Source organism: Cebus imitator, unplaced genomic scaffold (genome assembly GCF_001604975.1).
Source record: "Cebus imitator isolate Cc_AM_T3 unplaced genomic scaffold, Cebus_imitator-1.0 Scaffold85, whole genome shotgun sequence".
Lineage (NCBI taxonomy): Eukaryota > Metazoa > Chordata > Mammalia > Primates > Cebidae > Cebus > Cebus imitator.
The window spans coordinates 9216604-9233750 of record NW_016107400.1 but is presented as its reverse complement, the minus strand read 5'-3'; positions in this window follow the sequence as shown (position 1 = coordinate 9233750).

Below are 17147 nucleotides of genomic sequence, written 5' to 3'. Positions count from 1 at the left end.
AGGCGTGAGCCACCATGCCCAGCCTTTTTAAATTTTTCATTTTTTGGGTAACACTTTTTTTAAAATATGAAGAGGTTGAAGATTTTCTGCCTCAGCTTAGGCAACACAGTGAAACCCCACGTCTACTAAAATACAAAAAATTAGCCAGGCACGGCTGCATGTGCCTGTAGTCCCAGCTACTCAGGAGGCTGAGGCAGGAGAATTGCTTAAATCCAGGAGGTGGAGGTTGCAGTGAGCTGAGATCGCACCACTGCACTCTGGCCTGGGTGACAGAGCGAGACTCAGTCAAAAAAAAAGTTAGACCAATTTTGATGTGAAAACACAAGGCTTTCAAGAAATAATCATGTTCAATTCATAGCTAATTTTCAATTTACCTCCAGAAATTTCATCTCAGCGGCAGGAGATGGCTGCACCCTGCCATGTTGGGCACTTAGATGGGTGTTTTAGTCCATTTGTGTTCTAGAAAGTGATGCCTGAGGCTCGGGAATTTATTAATAAAAGAGGTTTATTCAGTGCATGGCTCTTCAGGCTGTACAAGAAACATGGTGACCACATCTGCTTGGGCTTCTGGAGAGGGCCTCAGACCGCTTCCACTCATGGCAGAAGGTGAAAGGGAGCTGGTGAGTGCAGAGATCACATGCGAGAGAGGAAGTAAAAAAAGGGAGGGAGATACCGGGCTCCTTCTAGTAAACAGCTCTTGAAGGAAATAACAGAGCAAGAACTCACTCATTACCAAGAGGACACACCAAGCCATTCATCAGGCCCCACCTCTGATGCTGGGGATCACACTTCAGTGTGCGATTTGGAGGGTCAAAGGAACCACACGGCAGCCGTGGGAAAGAAAGAGATGCTGGGATTCAGGCATCCGTCTCTCTCACCAGGCTGTGAGCAGAGCCCATCTTTTTCGAATCATTACCACCTCTGCCGGACACCTGGCCTGGAACTTAGAGCATCCCTGATAAAGACGCGTCCTTCCGCTGTCTTCTTCATTCCACCTGAACTGCCCCTATCCCTTGGAGGCCTGGGCTCAGCTCTCTCCCTGTAAAGGTCTGGTGGACTCACATATGTGCAGGTACCAGGTGAAAAATAAAAGTGCGTGACACAGGCTGGGATGGGACATGACAGGGAATGGGGAGGACTGGGGAAAACTGGAGAGCACTTGGTCAGTGTAAGGGGAGCAGCTGCTCCTTACGGCCATGAAGACACCTGGGTCCAGATTTCCCGGTTCTTTTCATTTTAACAAAAGTTAAACATCTAATTTTTTTTTAATTTTTAAATATAGATAATGATATCAAAATGTCTGTAGGGGCCAGGCATGGTGGCTCACACCTGTAATCCCAGCACTTTGGAAGGATGAGGCGGGGGCAGATTGCTTGAACCCAGGAGTTTGAGACCAGCCTGGATAACATGGTTAAACTTTGTCTCTACAAAAAATACAAAAATTTGCCAGGCGTGGTGGTGCACGCCTGTAATTCCAGCTACTCAGGAGGTTAAGATGGGAAGATGAATCCATAGCCTGAATTCATAGCCTCCTAAATGTTTTATTTTAGTGAGACAACGAATTCCCCTTTGACCCCAGGAGGTGGAGGATGCTGTGAGCCGAGATTACTCCACTGCACTACAGCTTGGGTGACAGAGTGAAACCCCGTCTTGAAAGAAAAAAAAAAGTGTCTGTAGGTAAAATTTGAGGATATAGGACTTGCAAATACATCTCCCAGAGATCCAGAACAGTGGGAAGAGCCCTCCAGGGATCCCAAATGAGGAGCTGAACTCTGGGCAAGGCTTAGCAACATGTGGCCAGAGCCAGCCTGAGCAGACAAGACTCCTTTGCATGCTCAGCCACCTTCAAGAGTGAGTCTCCTGCGGAGCGGGGAGAGTGGTAGAGCTTCCAGCTAAAAAGTTTTAGTTCTCTGTTCAAGAATTGAGTCTAGCGGTACATGTTAGAAGCATATACCAATCTCTACGTGTAGGAGTTCAATATATTTAATTTAAAAAGGGGAATTCATTGCCTCTCTAAAATAAAACATTTAGTAGGCTATGGATTCCAGTATGGCTGAATTTAGGTGTTCAAAAATGTCCTCGGGAATCTTTCTTTACGCTCTGGTTCTGCTTCCCTCTGTGTTGACTTTAGTATCAGGGAGACTCTCACTGCTGAGTGCCTAGTTGGCTGCCTACAATGTCAGGTTTATATCCTATCAGCTTAGCAACCTCAGTAGAAATAATATCTTCTTGTGGCTCTAACAAAGGTTCCTGGCTTGACTTTGCTGGGGCTGGCTTGAGTCTCATGCCCACATGTAGAGCCTGGAGATGGGTTAATCTCCCCAGAACTACATGGACTGAGAGTGGGGGAGGGGCCCCAAAGGAAAATCAAAATGGTGTTTCCAGTGGAGGTGAAGAGGTGAAAGTTGAGCAGGCAAGACTACAGGGTTCTCGCTGGGCTCCTCAAACACAGGGCAAGAATTCTCAACTTGCCAGCCAGCATGCGACACTCTTTCTTCCTCCTGCTTCCTATCTCCTCTTGACATCCATCCTGTGACCCTTTTTGGGGAGGAGACACTGCTGCTCCCATACGAGCAGGGGTACTGATGGCCCGTCAGAGCCTTTAAGAGCTTTGATATTGGCGTTTCATTTTACATGTGACGTTACAGGCTCCTGGCACCCTGGCCTCCAATGCTTCCACCCCTGCCTCCCAGTAGCCACTCCCCTGTTCCCTTTTCTGCAAGAGAGATGATCTGTCTCATGTGTGCTGACCCTTGCCTACTGAGTTTTCATTCTTTCTACTTCTTCTTTAGACTCATAATTCCTTAATTTCCCAGTGAAGTTCTGAGAACGGCTGCCATTCTAATACCTTTCAGGTCCCATTGTGGAGATGCTACTTGTTCTATCCCTGGGATTACAGACCTTGCACAGTCTTTGTAGGATGAAGCCTAAGACTCTCAGGGTGTGCACATATAGAAGAGGATCCCTTGAAGCCAAACAGGCTGACTGGGCCACACAGGGCTGAGCAGGAGGCCAGAGGTTACTGTCGGGAGGGCACAGCACAGGGATGGGAGACCTGGGCAGAGCCCACTGGAGTCTCTGAATTGAAGAAATAATACTGGGAGTCCGGGGAGGGCACAACAGCTAAAGTTCTCAGGGCAAAGTACTAGAATTCTCAGGTCAGAGACGTAGGGAGGAGGAGGAGGAGAAGCAAGAAGAGAAGGAGGATGAAGAGGAGGAGGAGGAGGAAGAGGAGTCTTGTACTTTATTTGTTAAATCTGGCAATCCTAAAAAAGACTCAAATTGTGTTTTGGAAGATAAAACCTATAGTGACTATGATATAAAAAATATACACATGCTGTGGATGGAATCAACAGCAACTTAGACACAGCAGAAGAAAAGATGAATGAACTTGGAGACAGCAGTAGAAACTACCCAAAATGAAACACAGAGAGAAAGAAGACGAGAAAAAAAATGAATGGAGAACAGCAGCTGAATGCTACTTTTTTGTTTTTTTGGTTTTTGTTGCCAGAGCTTTGGATCATAATCCCCTCTGCTCATAAACACATTGGCCCAGAGAGGTGGATGGAGCATTCTTCTTCGTTGATTTCATATTTTGGAGGAAATAGGTTTATGACCCAAATATACTTCTCCCCATTAAACATTACAGCTTCTTTGAGCTTCACATCTGGCTTAACTTGCTTTATGGTGGGGTTGGAGTTTCTGAGGTGGGTTCGATTGGAGCCCTCCAGAGGTGCTGACGCCCACTTCTGAACTACCAAGTCACAATCCACTCTAAATCTTGTTGGATCTATATCTGGACCAATTAGGGATGGCATGTAACAGGAAATTCAATCACTCTGACCAACAAAAACAGGTTTATTTTTCTCGAGCAACAAGAAATCTGGAGTGAGTCAGCCTAGGGCTTATTCAACAGCTCTATGATGCCATCAGCGTGTTTGGAATTACACTTATTCTCTCATGACCCCAAGGTGGCTGCTGTGCTTCCTGGCATGACGCCCGTATTCCAGGCAGGACAAAGGGCAAAGCATGAAGGGAAATGCAAAAACAGCAGCCATCCAGTCTGTTTCCTATTTAAAAGCCCAGAAACCTCACCCAGTATCTTCTTATATTTTATTGGCCATAACTGAATTATATAGTCACACTTATTTGCAAAGAAGATTGGGAAATATTTTTGAATACACATTTTCCCAACCAGAACATAATTGGGATCTATTAGTAATAAGGAGAGTGGGTACTGGAACCAGCAGCTATTCACGTCAGCCACAATATTCTAAAAATCTTTTTGATGTGTCTGGTTTTTTTTTTTTTTTAATCTGCACCAACATTCCAGGCTACTATTATTTCTCTCTTGGAGTTTGAAATAGCCTTCTATTTGGTATTTCCACATTCCCTCTTGACCCCCCCCCCCCACATAATCTATTTTCTACACTGTGGCCAGAGAGATCTTTATAGAACATAAATCTGATGATGTCACTCCCCTGCAGGATAATGTATTGAGTTAGTGCTATGTGTTTTATTTTTTGCTGCTGTTAAAGAAAAAATAAGAATTGTCTGCCTCCCTTTTCCTCATATTGATGTGCAAGGTGCATCTCAGTCAACTGTGGCTTCTTCTGTCCGAAAGCAAAGTTGGGAGCTGCAGAAATATTTGAGGAGTGGACACTGAAGTGATCTGAGTTGGAAGAGTGTTTCTAAATGTGAGGACAGGTTTTGGGGTTCTGCTATATCAGAGTCTTGAGCCATGGTTCCTTGTGGTGCCCTTGGGAAGTGGCGGATGTAGAAAATGGTGACATGGAGAGTGTGGGGAGACTGGCTCAGATGCCAAGGCACAAGCCTTGCCAAAGACCCTAAGCCCAAAGCTGAGGGAAGTAGCATTGATGTACAGCTTCAGGGGATGTCACGTAATTGCAAAAGTGATATGTATCAGGTAAGACCATCCTTGGGGGCATGCAAACTGGTAGTCACATGGGGCCCTACATGAAGAAGATCTCTGTGCTTGGTTTAATGCTCTGTTGGGCCGGGCATGGTGGCTCACGCGTGTAATCCCAGCACTTTGGGAGGCCGAGGTGCATGGATCACTTGAGGTTGAGAGTTTGAAACCAGCCTGGCCAACATGGTGAAACCCCATCCCTACTAAAAATACAAAAATTAGCCGAGCAGGTGCTGTATGCCTGTAACCCAGCTACTCAGGAGGCTGAGGCAGGAGAATCACTTGAACTCTGGAGGGGGTGGTTGCAATGAGCTGAGACAGCGCCACTGCACCTGCCTGGGTGACAGTGAGACTCCATCTCAAAAAAAAAAAAAAAAAAAAAAAAAAAAAGAGAAAGAAAGAAAAAGAAAAAAAATGCTCTGCTGTCACCATCTTAGAATTCTTAATAATCTTTGAAAAAGGGACCCCAATATTTTCATTTTGCATGTACTAAATAACTCGTCTGGATGTCAGGTGACAAGTGTGACCCAGAAGTGTGTACTGTGTAAGTCTCCTGAGACTTTTGTAAGATCCTGGGGATATTTGGACAAGGAAGCTTCAACAAAAACTCCGACTGGGTTTCCTGCCAGAAGAGGTGCTCAGAGTCAGATTTAATTTGTTAATAGGGACAAAGCGGGAAATGCTACGATATTTCATGTACTCAATTACTGTGGTGGAGTAACACTCATATCCGCTACACCTTCAGGGGTTTTTCGTTATGCTCAGGACACACCCTTGTGCCATTAACTCAACCTGTAAGTTGTTTGGTTCCGCCACCTTCTCCAGTACCATTGTCTCTCTCTGCTTTTGCTGCTTTTGTTCTTTGTCCTTCAATACTGATGTCCTTTGATTCCTGGGACTTGCACCTCCACCCCTTTCTTTTCAAGTCCTCTCCTGTTCAATTTTTTCTGCCTGAAATAATCATCCTCCCCATTTAACACACACACCACATTCATTTGTGGAAGTTTTTCTTATTCTTAGGGACTCCATGCACATGACACAGCTTTGAACGAGATTTTTGGCTGGTCGTGGTGGCTCAAGCCTGTAATCCCAGCACTTTAGGAAGCTGAAGTGGGAGATTCCTTTAGGTCAGGACTTCGAGACCAGACTGGTCAACATAATGAAACCCTCATCTCAACTAAACATACAAAAATTAGCCAGGGGTAGTGATGCACACCTGTAATCCCAGCTACTTGGGAGCCTGAGGCAGGAGAATCCCTTGAGCCTGGGAGGCAGAGGTTGCAGTGAGCCGAGATCGTGCCATGACATTCCAGCCTGAGTGACAGTGAGAGATTCCAGCTCAATTAAAAAAAAAAGAAAAAGAAAGAAAAGAAAAGAAAACAGACATTTTTGTGACCACTCCCCTCTTCAAATCTGGATTACACTTACTCAGCACCTGGCTGAATGAGTTTTGAATCTCAGCTGCTCATCTTACCAGCTGTGTGACCTCAGGCAGGTTACTGCATTTCTCTGTGACTCGGTATTCCCATCTGGACAACGGGGATGGCAGTCTTTCATCTCTGTCTTCTTGTGAAGATTAAATAAGTTAATCTATGTCAGGTGCTTAGCACTGTGCTTGGCACAGAGTTAGTGCCTGGAAAGCATGAGCTATTTTTGTTTTTGTTAGTTCTTGTTCTTTTCTTTGCTGCCAGCATTCAGCACAGTGCTTGGGACTTAGTGAATGATCAACAGATATTTGCTGGATTGAGTTGTGTTGCCTATATGTGCAAGCAATACAGACTCCCATGTTTGTTATTCAGAGGAGAGCTAGGTATGTCTCAGGTATCCCCATAGTTGAAGATGAACTCAGAGGTATCCCCATAGTTGAAGATGAACTCAGAGACCAAGATCTTGGTTTTTCAAGGAAACTCTGGTTTCCCTCAACCCTATAAGATTTGCTTGAGCCCGTTTGAGTCTTAACTCTAATCTAACTTCATGACTTAGTTTAAATCACTGGGTTCCTGTCTTGCTTTCTTATAAACAAAACTCACCTTATAGTCCCATTGAGAGTTTCCTGTTTCAACTTTCTTCTTTCTCTGATTAATATGTTTCGCTATGCCCAAAGTGGTGGGCTCCCTTCTTTACCTATGTTGACTTTTGAATGTGTATTTCCGATCCTAAAAGCCTACCTATGTCTGTTATTTTGAGCCAGCCCAAGATACCCATATACTGTGGTTTGGATGTGTCTCCCAAGGCTCATGTGTTGGAAACTTAATCCCCAATGCAACAAGGTTAAGCAGTTGGACCCTTAAGAGGTGATTAGGTCATGAAGGCTCTGCCCTCATGAATGGCTTAATGTGATTATCTTGGGAGTGGATTTGTTGTAAAAGCAAGATCAGTCCCCTCCTGCTTTCTTGCCCTTCCGCCTTGCACCACTGGGTGACACAGCACACAGACCCTCCTAGATGTGAGCCTTTCAACTGTATACTTCCACATACCAGAACTGTAAACAATGAATCCCTGATCTTTATAAATTATGCAGTCTCAACATAAGTTAGTTCAGCTGCCATGGAAAGCAGTTGAAGGTTTCTCAAAGAACGTAAAACAGAACCATCATTTGACCCAGTAATCCCATTATTGGGTATATACCCAAAAGGAAACAAATTATTCTACCAAAAAGACACATGCTCACACATGTTTATTGAAGGACTATTCACAACAGCAAAGACATGGAATCAACCTACATGGGCATCAAGAGAGGACTGGATAAAGAAAATGTGGTAAGTATATACCAAGGAATACTATGCAGCCATAAAAAGAATGAAATCATGTTTTATTTGCAGCAACATGGATGCAGCTGGAGGCTGTTATCCTAAGCAAATTAACACAGGAACAGAAAACCAAATACTGCATGCTCTTACTTATGAGTGGAAGCTAAACATTGGGTATGCATGGACATAAAGAAGGAGACAATAGACGCTGGGGACCATTAGAAAGGGGAAGGAGGGAGTAGGGCAAGAATAGAAAAGCTGACTATTGGGTGCTATGGTCAATACCTGGGTGACAGGATCATTTGTACCCCAAATGTCAGCACTGTGCGATATACCCAGGAAACAAGCCTGCACGTGTACCCCCTGAATCTAAAAGAGAGGGTGAAACAGTTAATTTCTCAGTCTCAAGCACTTCGTTATAGCAGAACAAAATGGATTGAGATACTACATGTGTGTGAAACGCTTTAGGTGCCCTTGGCTCTAGGGGGAGCATGTTTGATCTACTTTGGGCTCATCCCTCAGGCCTTGGGGCTATTCTAGTCACCTCTATGCTGTTTTTCAAGAGGTATATCTGAACACTAGGAGAAATGGGCCTGAAATAGTCCAGCCAATGCACACACTTAATTCCCGTAATGGCTGTCTTCTGCATTTTGACTTTATCTCCAGTTTGGTTATGCAGAGATGGGCAAAATACAAAATTTTTGCAAAAATCCCCCCAGAATAAAATAGGTAAAGATGGAGGTCCTCCAGTAGAAATGTAAGAAATTCGTGTATGGGGTGACCTAAGTATTCATGCATAATTATTTTCAAAGTGTAATGAAATTTCTTCTGAATTAACACCTTCCACCAGATTCAGCTAATGAACTTCAGGTCACATGTGGACCTGAAGTGGTGTTTCTTCCCTGCTCAGGATTTTTTTCTTTTTTTTTTTTTTACTTTGAGGTTACTAGGGGTGGCAGCAACCTGGGGCTTGTCTCTGTGTTAATTGATCAGCTTGGGAGCCTAGAGTACACTCGAAATCCAGACCTATGTGAGGGACAAGACGTGAATGATGTCCTTACCATTTCCCCAGGCCAATGGGCAGCACCATTCTGGTTCATATTTTCCCTGGGAATGTAGCTCTCTGAATTATGCTATTTTAGGCATAAATCTATAATCCAATCTCTGTGCCAGAACTGTTGAATGTGGTCATCAGTCCAACCCTGAATCTTGCGGGTCACTATCCTGCCAAGTTCTGCAACCAAAGGAAGGAGAGGAAGGATTGGATTATAAATCTATAATCCAATCTCTGTGCCAGAACTTCATGGATAGAGCATGCACACTGGGCCTGAGCCAATTTCAGCATCTTATTTCCCCGTCCACTATAGCCATTTTAGAGATCTGCACGTGATCCAGTCAGAGCAAATGAGAGGGTGCGAGCCTTTTCCTGGAAATCCTCTCTCCTACTCAGCTCCAGGGCACCAAAGCTGGGAGTGGAGTTGATTCCGGGACTCCCGTCTCATTTTCTGTTCTTCTGCCAGGGCCCACTGTTGAGCAAATCCAACTAGAAGCCACTGGGCAACATAGCCTGGGTGGAGTGCTTCCCCAGAGCCCACACAAAGTCTATCAAATACAAAGCTATACAAAGTCAGGATCTGTTAACTGGGAGGGGAAACTGTATGCAAGTATGGTTCTCCCAGAGGAGGAAGAACTGAGAGATGAAGCAAGGAAAATTACATTCTAGGGACAACATTGGTACCACCTTTTGTCCTTGGCCAGATTTTGAAAGAAAGGCTCATAATACCTCATTCTTTCTGATTGGATCATGTAGACATTTCTGAATCAATTACTGAGGTCAGGGGAATAAGATATGCTGACTGGCTTCTCAAAGCCAGCCTTAACCATGGATATATTAGGTATATAAACAAATAGATCATCTTTTTGCTTAAGGTGGTTTGTGTTGGGTTTTTCATTATTTGCAACAAATTGGTGTTGCTTTACTTGGAATTCAAGTCTTGGAAGTCCTAGGTCTTTGCACTGAACCCCATAAAAAAGGTAATCTCTTCCCTGCTAACCACTAATTCTGAACCAAGACAAATCTCATGGAGGTTGAAGCTAGAATTAGCCTCTGTCTCCCCACCCTGCCCACCCCCAATCCATGGATCCTAGAAGAAGAAGGCAATGGATTTCTCTCCTTTCTACTCTTAGGATATTCTTTGAACATTACTCCCCTTCATTTTATCACTTAATAGGAAATATTTTAAAAAGATTTAAAACGTTAAAGTAGGTTAATTATTTTCAAAAAGAACAGTGAGGTTTTCAAAACTGCTTCTGTCAGTAAATGTAAAATACAATAAATAATTTAGTGCCCAATTTCCCCTTCACAATGAAGAATTAAGAAGCTTCAATCTCTCAAATATTCTCTTTAAGCAAGCCACAATTCTTCCTCTACTTCCTTTGGTTGCAGAACTTGGCAGGATAGTGACCCACAAGATTCAGGGTTGGACTGATGACCACATTCAACAGGTGAAATTCCTTTCCAGGAAGACGTGTTTCTTTTTAACTGGGGTTGTTTTCAGAGACATTCAAACTTCTCTAATTTTTTATTTTGTAAGCACAAGAGGTGAGAGCATTCATGGCCATTTTGCAGATACAAAAAATGAGGCTCTTTGAGGTTTAAAAAAATCAGAATAAATTTACTATTCCCAATGAATGAGTTTCTTTTCCCCAAAGAAGTGAGATTTGAACTTATGCTACAGAGTTGAATCAGTCAGCGTTGAGTAGAAAACACAGTTCGTTCTGGGGGAAACGCAGAAACTCAAAGCGATGTTAAGAAGGTGCAGGCAGGGTTAATGAGCCTGGGAAGGGAGGCTGAAGCAACTGAAGGCTTGTTACAGGGAGAAGAAGCCTTTGGCACTCTCAGCAGTGAAGGTGAAAGTGGAGAAGATGGTGTTACAGTCTGGGAAGAACTGAATGAGGAGCTGCAGGAGTTGAATAAGGGAGGAAAAGGGAAAGGAATACTTTGATGTCAACCTCTCTCCTCTTTCCTCCTGCCTTCCAGACACTGGCCAGTAGCCCCAGACCTATGTCAGGGATAAGACATGAATATTTCCTTACCATCGCCCTGTACCAATGGGCAGCACTATTCTGGTTCCTATTTTCTCTGGGATGTAGCCCTGTGAATTATCCTATTTTAGTCATATGTCTATGGTCCAGTTCCTTTTCCACAGCCTCGTCTGTCATCTCCCTGAAGGCAGCAAAACATTTTCCTTACTTATCATACAGTCCACACATCCCAGGGTCAGTTGCTGTGTCTGCTCACGCCTGGTCTTCTAACTCGTGTCATCCCAGGAGACTTCTTGTACTTTCTTGCGACCTTGGCCACACATTTAAAAGGATCTTTATCATAGTCATTCATCATTTTTAGGTGTCTTGTTCTGTAAGCATTTTCAAATTATCTTCTCTTAATTCTCTTGGAAAAGACAGGTTTTTTATTTTGCTTGAAAAAAATGTTGCATAGCTAAAAACAGTATTTAAAATCCAGGGGTCTTACATCCCCGTTTTACAAATGAGGACATCTCGGTGTTCCAGACCAGAACATTATATTATGTTGAACCACGTAATATTGCCTGCATTTGATCATTTTGTCTACAAAAAGTAATTTCACATGGTTTATGTGAAAGCAAGACCACATTGTGACTCAACTCGTAGGATACCGAAGTTAGAAGGAAATTTAGGAACCATTCCCAAACGGGTTGGTAGACCAGCTACTAATACATTGGAATTATCAAGGAGCATAAAGTGTTATAGACCGTCAGGCCCCACTCCCAGGGATTTTAATGTGATGCCTAGAAATGAATACATTTTTCATATCTTCATTTGTGCTAGGTGATTCTGATGCACAGCCCTATTTGTGAACCTCTGATCTGGAACAATAATCCACCCACGGAAGATAGACTCTCTACAGCTCTGGCAGGGAGTAGTCCCGCCTCTGCTCACACAGTTCTATGGCAAGGAACTCCCCGCTGTGAATGAGCCCACTCCCATCTGCCTGTCTCAAGCTACTTTCTTGGGATGTGCTAGACTCTCCACTTGCAGTGCTCACCCCATGTCCTTCCCTCTCTGTAATTCCTCCTGGGCCAACAGAATCATCTCAGCGTCTGCTGCTCCTGGGCCAGGCAGATGCCACAGATTCCAGTCCTTCCTTCCTACATTGACAACGTCCCTGACACTGGCTTTGCATTGTGATGTGCAGAAGGGAGAGAAAAGAAGGAAAATAGTGAGGAAGTCAGAAGGGTGAGACGCACGCAGCATTATCCTGGGCTATGGAGAGACAAGCGTCCTGCAAAAAGGGAGGTAGGGGAAAGATGAAGAACTTACACATGGCTTGGATTCTACTGCTGGAAAGTAACTTTCCCACTCAGGTAAGAGCAGACATGACAGACGAGAAGACGCAGCATATTTGTGGGACACTTGACGTGTCCTTAGAGGTGGGGGGCTGAACAGAGAAACAGGTGGGTAGGCTCTTTAGCATTTCACTAATAGTTCTGATTCTGCCCCCAGAAAGATGATCATCAGCACATTTCCTGGGCTTTGCCTCGAGAATTCCTTCCATCACGTGCTGCCTGTACCACCTGTTTTCATCCTCGCAAAAAATGTCAACCCTAGGCTCTGCATCTGTTTTGTGGTGAGAAGGAGAGCATGGATATGGGCCCCCTCTAGTAACTGAGCACTGGGTAGACTGTAGAACTGAGTGCCAGGATTCGCGCTGGGCTCTGGGTCCAGTGGTGCATGAGGTCTGATAGTACCATTCCTTTTCCCATCCATAGGATGGGGCTGGGACACCAGTAGCATAGACAAAGGTAAGAGACTTCTACTACCACTGCTTGACATGTCCCGGGTCTAACTGGATCTTCCAGACATTTTAGGATTTGGAAGCTGAATACAGTTCCCAACATGCAGGTGATGCAGCTGTGTCATTCTTTTTATTTTTTATTTTTGAGGTAACTATGTCTTTTGCTTCCCACTCACTTTCCTGTAAACTATTTGCTAGTGCCCTTGGCTCCCTCACAGCTTGTAGCAGAGCTGGCAAAACACTTCTTTGACTTTTCTTTCTTTCTTTTTTTTTTTTTTTGAGACGGGGTCTTGCTCTGTTACCAGGTGCCAGGCTGGAGTGCAGTGGCGCGATCTCAGCTCACTGCAACCTCCGCCTCCCGGGTCCAAGCAATTCTCCTGCCTCAGCCTCCCGAGTAGCTGGGACTACAGGCACACGCCACCACGCCCAGCTAATTTTTGTATTTTTAATAGAGATGGGGTTTCAACATGTTGGTCAGGATGGTCTCGATCTCTTTACCTTGTGATCCACCCACCTCGGCCTCCCAAACTGCTGGGATTACAGGTGTGAGCCACCACGCCCGGCTGACTTGCTTTCTTTTACTTTACTCTCAGTGTGTGCTATGAAACCAGTGAGTGTGCGTGGAAAACTGGGATGTGCGTGCATGTATGTGTGTGCATGGGTGCATGTGCACAGGCATCTCACAGATTTATCATTTGCCACACTTGTGTTGGGAGGGTGCACAGAAGTGTTTGAACCTAAACTAAATTGCTTGCAATGCTGTGCTTTTTGAGGTCTTCTGTTTGTTCTAATGCATTTTCTGCTTTTCTTCTCTTTTGCTGGCTACCCATTCTCATTTTTGTACACTGCCCTGATGCCTGTTTCCGGAAGTCCGTCCTCCAAGATCACTTGTATTGGTTGCGGTTCTGCTTAACACATGAGTAAGCAGTCTTTAAGGGAGGGCATTGACTTGTGACAGACATTTTGGATTCTGGAGGACTTTTCTTAAGTCTCTGTGGATCGGCTGAATGCAGTTAAGTGATGTGTGGCCGTGACCAGCTTATGATAAATGAATCCCATCAAACAACAGATTATGAAAAGTTCAACAGCCCGAAGAGGAGTTATTTCTGCAACCAGCATCTTTGACCCTTTACAAAAGGGATTGCTTTGGGTTCTTTTGAGCAGGATCTTCCTTGATGTACTTAGGAATTCATTTACATATTGTTAATTCCTTGACACAGAAACCAGAGACAGACATCCTGAAAGACAGTGTGTATTGCACATTATATGCCACTGGCTGAAACAGGCGAGAGAGAAAGAGAGAGAAATGACCCAAACCAGATTGTTAACTCAAGAAGATTCCTCAGGGTTGATATGTAAACAACTAAAACCTAGGGTTTGCTCTCAGATTCCCAGGAACATGCATCATATCCAGTCCTTTTTCCCAGAGCACCTTCTATAACCCATGGAATCAACAACATGCATCACCCTGTCCATCCACTGCCTTTAAGATTGGGTCCTCGTGCTTGAAAAACTATTGCCAGCAAAGACATGGAACCAACCCAATGCCCATCAGTGATAGAATGGATCAAGAAAATGTGGTACAGATATGCCATGGAATACTATGCAGCCATAAAAAAAGAGATCATGTCCTTTGCAGGGACATGGATGAAGCTAGAAGCCATCATCCTTGGCAACCTAACACAGGAACAGAAAACCAAACACTGCATGTTCTCACTCATAAGTGGGAGTTGAACAATGAGAACACATGGACACAGGGAGGGGAACATCACACACAGGGGCCTATTGAAAGATGGGAGGGGAAAGAGAGCATCAGGACAAATATCTAATGCGTGTGGGGCTTAAAACCTAGATGATGGGTTGAGGGGTGCAGCAAACCACCATGGCACATGTATAACTATGTAACAAACCTGCACATTCTGCACATGTACCCCAGAACTTAAAGCAAAATAAAATAAAATAAAAAGAAAAGCTATTGCCCTTTATTTGGGTCCCCCAGGAGCCAACCCTAGGGCAGGGATGTGGGTGTGTGTAGTTTGTTCGGGAGATGATTCTAGGAAGTGGTGCCATGGACCTGGGGAGGTGAGATGAAGCAAAGTCAGTCAGTAAAGGTTGCATCACTGAGCAGGCTGTGGAAAACTGGGGCTCAATTTCACCAGGGGACACTGGGATGAGGTGTGGGGCACCTCACAATGATCACAACACAAGGGCAGTGAACAAGAAACTACTCATACTTCCCGGCAGCCATTGGTTAAAGGCTGTTCCCATGAGGACTAATGTCTTGTGTGTGCACAGAAATAGTGAGTAGTGTGCATGGTGAAGGGATCTGAGTGCAGCTGTTCAGAATCAGCTGGCGATAGCCTGGCCAACAAGGTGAAACCCTGTCTCTAGTAAAAATACAATTATTAGATCAGGCATGGTTTATAGGCTCATGCCTATAATCCCAGGATTTTGAGAGGCTGAGGCAAGAAGATCACCTGAGGTCAGGAGTTCAAGACCAGCCTGGCCAACATGGTGAAACCCTGTCTTAAAAAAAAAAAAAAAAAAAAAAAAAAAGAAAAACATAGTCAGACATCATGGTACACACCTGTAATCCCAGCTACTTGGGCTGCTAAGGCAGGGGAATCTCTTGAATTCCAGAGGTGGAGGTTGCGGTGAGCTGAGGTCATGTCACTGCACTCGTCTGGGTGACAGAGTGATACTCTGTTCCAGAAAAAAATAAAATAAAATAAAATAAAATAAAAGGAATCAGCTGATTGACTATTTATTTATTTGAGTGCCAATCATCAGCAAAATCTCCTGCTCTGATTCTGCACACAGTGCACAAATTCCCCAACATTTCTTTCTTCAACTCTGACTGTGGTTTTGGGATTGGTGTGAGCCTTAGCCTCCTTAGTCTTATATTTCTGAAGTCATGAAGACTTTCATCTGAGGTCCTTGCCCCTCTCCCCTCCCAATTCTCCAAGTGTAGCCCAAATATCAGGATCCATAGCTACCAGCAGGAGTTGCCTCTGGAATGAGTGCTGTCACTATGGAGCCAATAACCTGGGTGCTGGAGGGAGCTCTGAGCTTCCATAATCCCTTGCTGCAGATGGTATCAAATGGGGAGGCTGCAGAAACATATTTAGCCTTCAGAAAATTCTGTATGGGTTGTGATTTATCTTAAAATATGAAAAACTTATTGCCAACATTTAAAATGTGTAGGATTCCATACAAACTGGATGTCTGGCTTGTCCTGAAAACTTCGAAGACTCAGCAATGTTTGGGCCGTTCAATGGGCTGGAGTTGACTAGCACTGCCACTTACATGGGACCTGTGCCCCTCAGGTCGCCAGTTTCTTCTGGACCACCTGAGTTACTTACGTTATTTCTCTGACTTCTGCAGGGGTTGGAGTTTTCAACCCCTGCCTCTTCTCCCTTGGCATCTGCCATGTTGCATCTGCCTCAGTTACCTTGCCTTGATATTTACTTGCCCATTGGAATTGGATTGTTAATCTGTCCTCCTACACTTTTGACTTAGTTTCTGTATTCTCTCTGGATTCTGTCAGCTTCTTCACTTGAGGGTATGGAACCTGATTTTCTGTTTTCTCAGCCATTTTCTGAAGTCTTGCTATAAATGGGCAGAAATCATAATCTTCCCACACGTTAGACTTTAAGTGTTATCTGCTACCTGGATTCCTTCTTTTTTTATCCACCAATCACGTTGGATACTTTTGGGTCTTGACAAAGATCAGTAAAGAGCCTAAGACTGTGGGATACTTTGGATTATGTATATTACGTGATTAGTCCATGTCTTTGGGAAAAGCACTAGGGTTGTAGCTATCTCTGGAGTTCCCCATCTTATCCACCTTAGCTTCGCCACTTCTCTTCAGCCCATGCTACTGAGATTTCAGCACGCTTTGCACCTGAATCTAGTAAGCTTATTAACATTAAGTATTCTGTAATTGTCACTCTCATTCCAGATGGTTTTGTTGCCATGGAATTCTGAGAAGGTGCAAACTATGCAAAAATTCTCCTTCCTGGTCTCAGCCCAGCTAATTAGATCTGCTCTGAATCCAGAGTTAGAACAGAGGTCGAGTGCCAGTCTAGCAAGCCACCATCACCATCATTTTCTCCTGGTTTTATTACAGAACATGGAGCTTTCCCCCTCACCCCATCTGCTTTTTTTTTTTTGAGCAGGAGGTGGAGGGCCAGGTGATTTGCGACTTCGAGTATCATTTATTTCATCGATTGAGACTTTTGAGGTGGAAAGGAATGAAGGCAGAGAAAGTGATTTCTAAAAGCTTGGTTCACTTGGCATCTCTCCTTGGACAATGCAAACTGCACATGATCAAGCTCTTCTTAGACAGAAGGTGACTGATACAAGGACAGAAACCAATGAGTCACTTATGTTTGCAAGCTTATTAGTTTGTTAGAATTATAGAATCTGAAAGTTGACTGTGACTTACCCTGCCTTTTGCAGAAGAAACAAAACAAACACTTATGTCCAGAAAGAGGAATGGGATTTTATTCATTTGTTACTTCATTAATTAAAGCAGGCAAACATTCATTGGCACTCAATGTGTGGCACTTCTGGCTGGGAGGGACACACAGGTGGAAGCTTTGCCACCCCCAAAAAGCTGACTTTCCAGCTT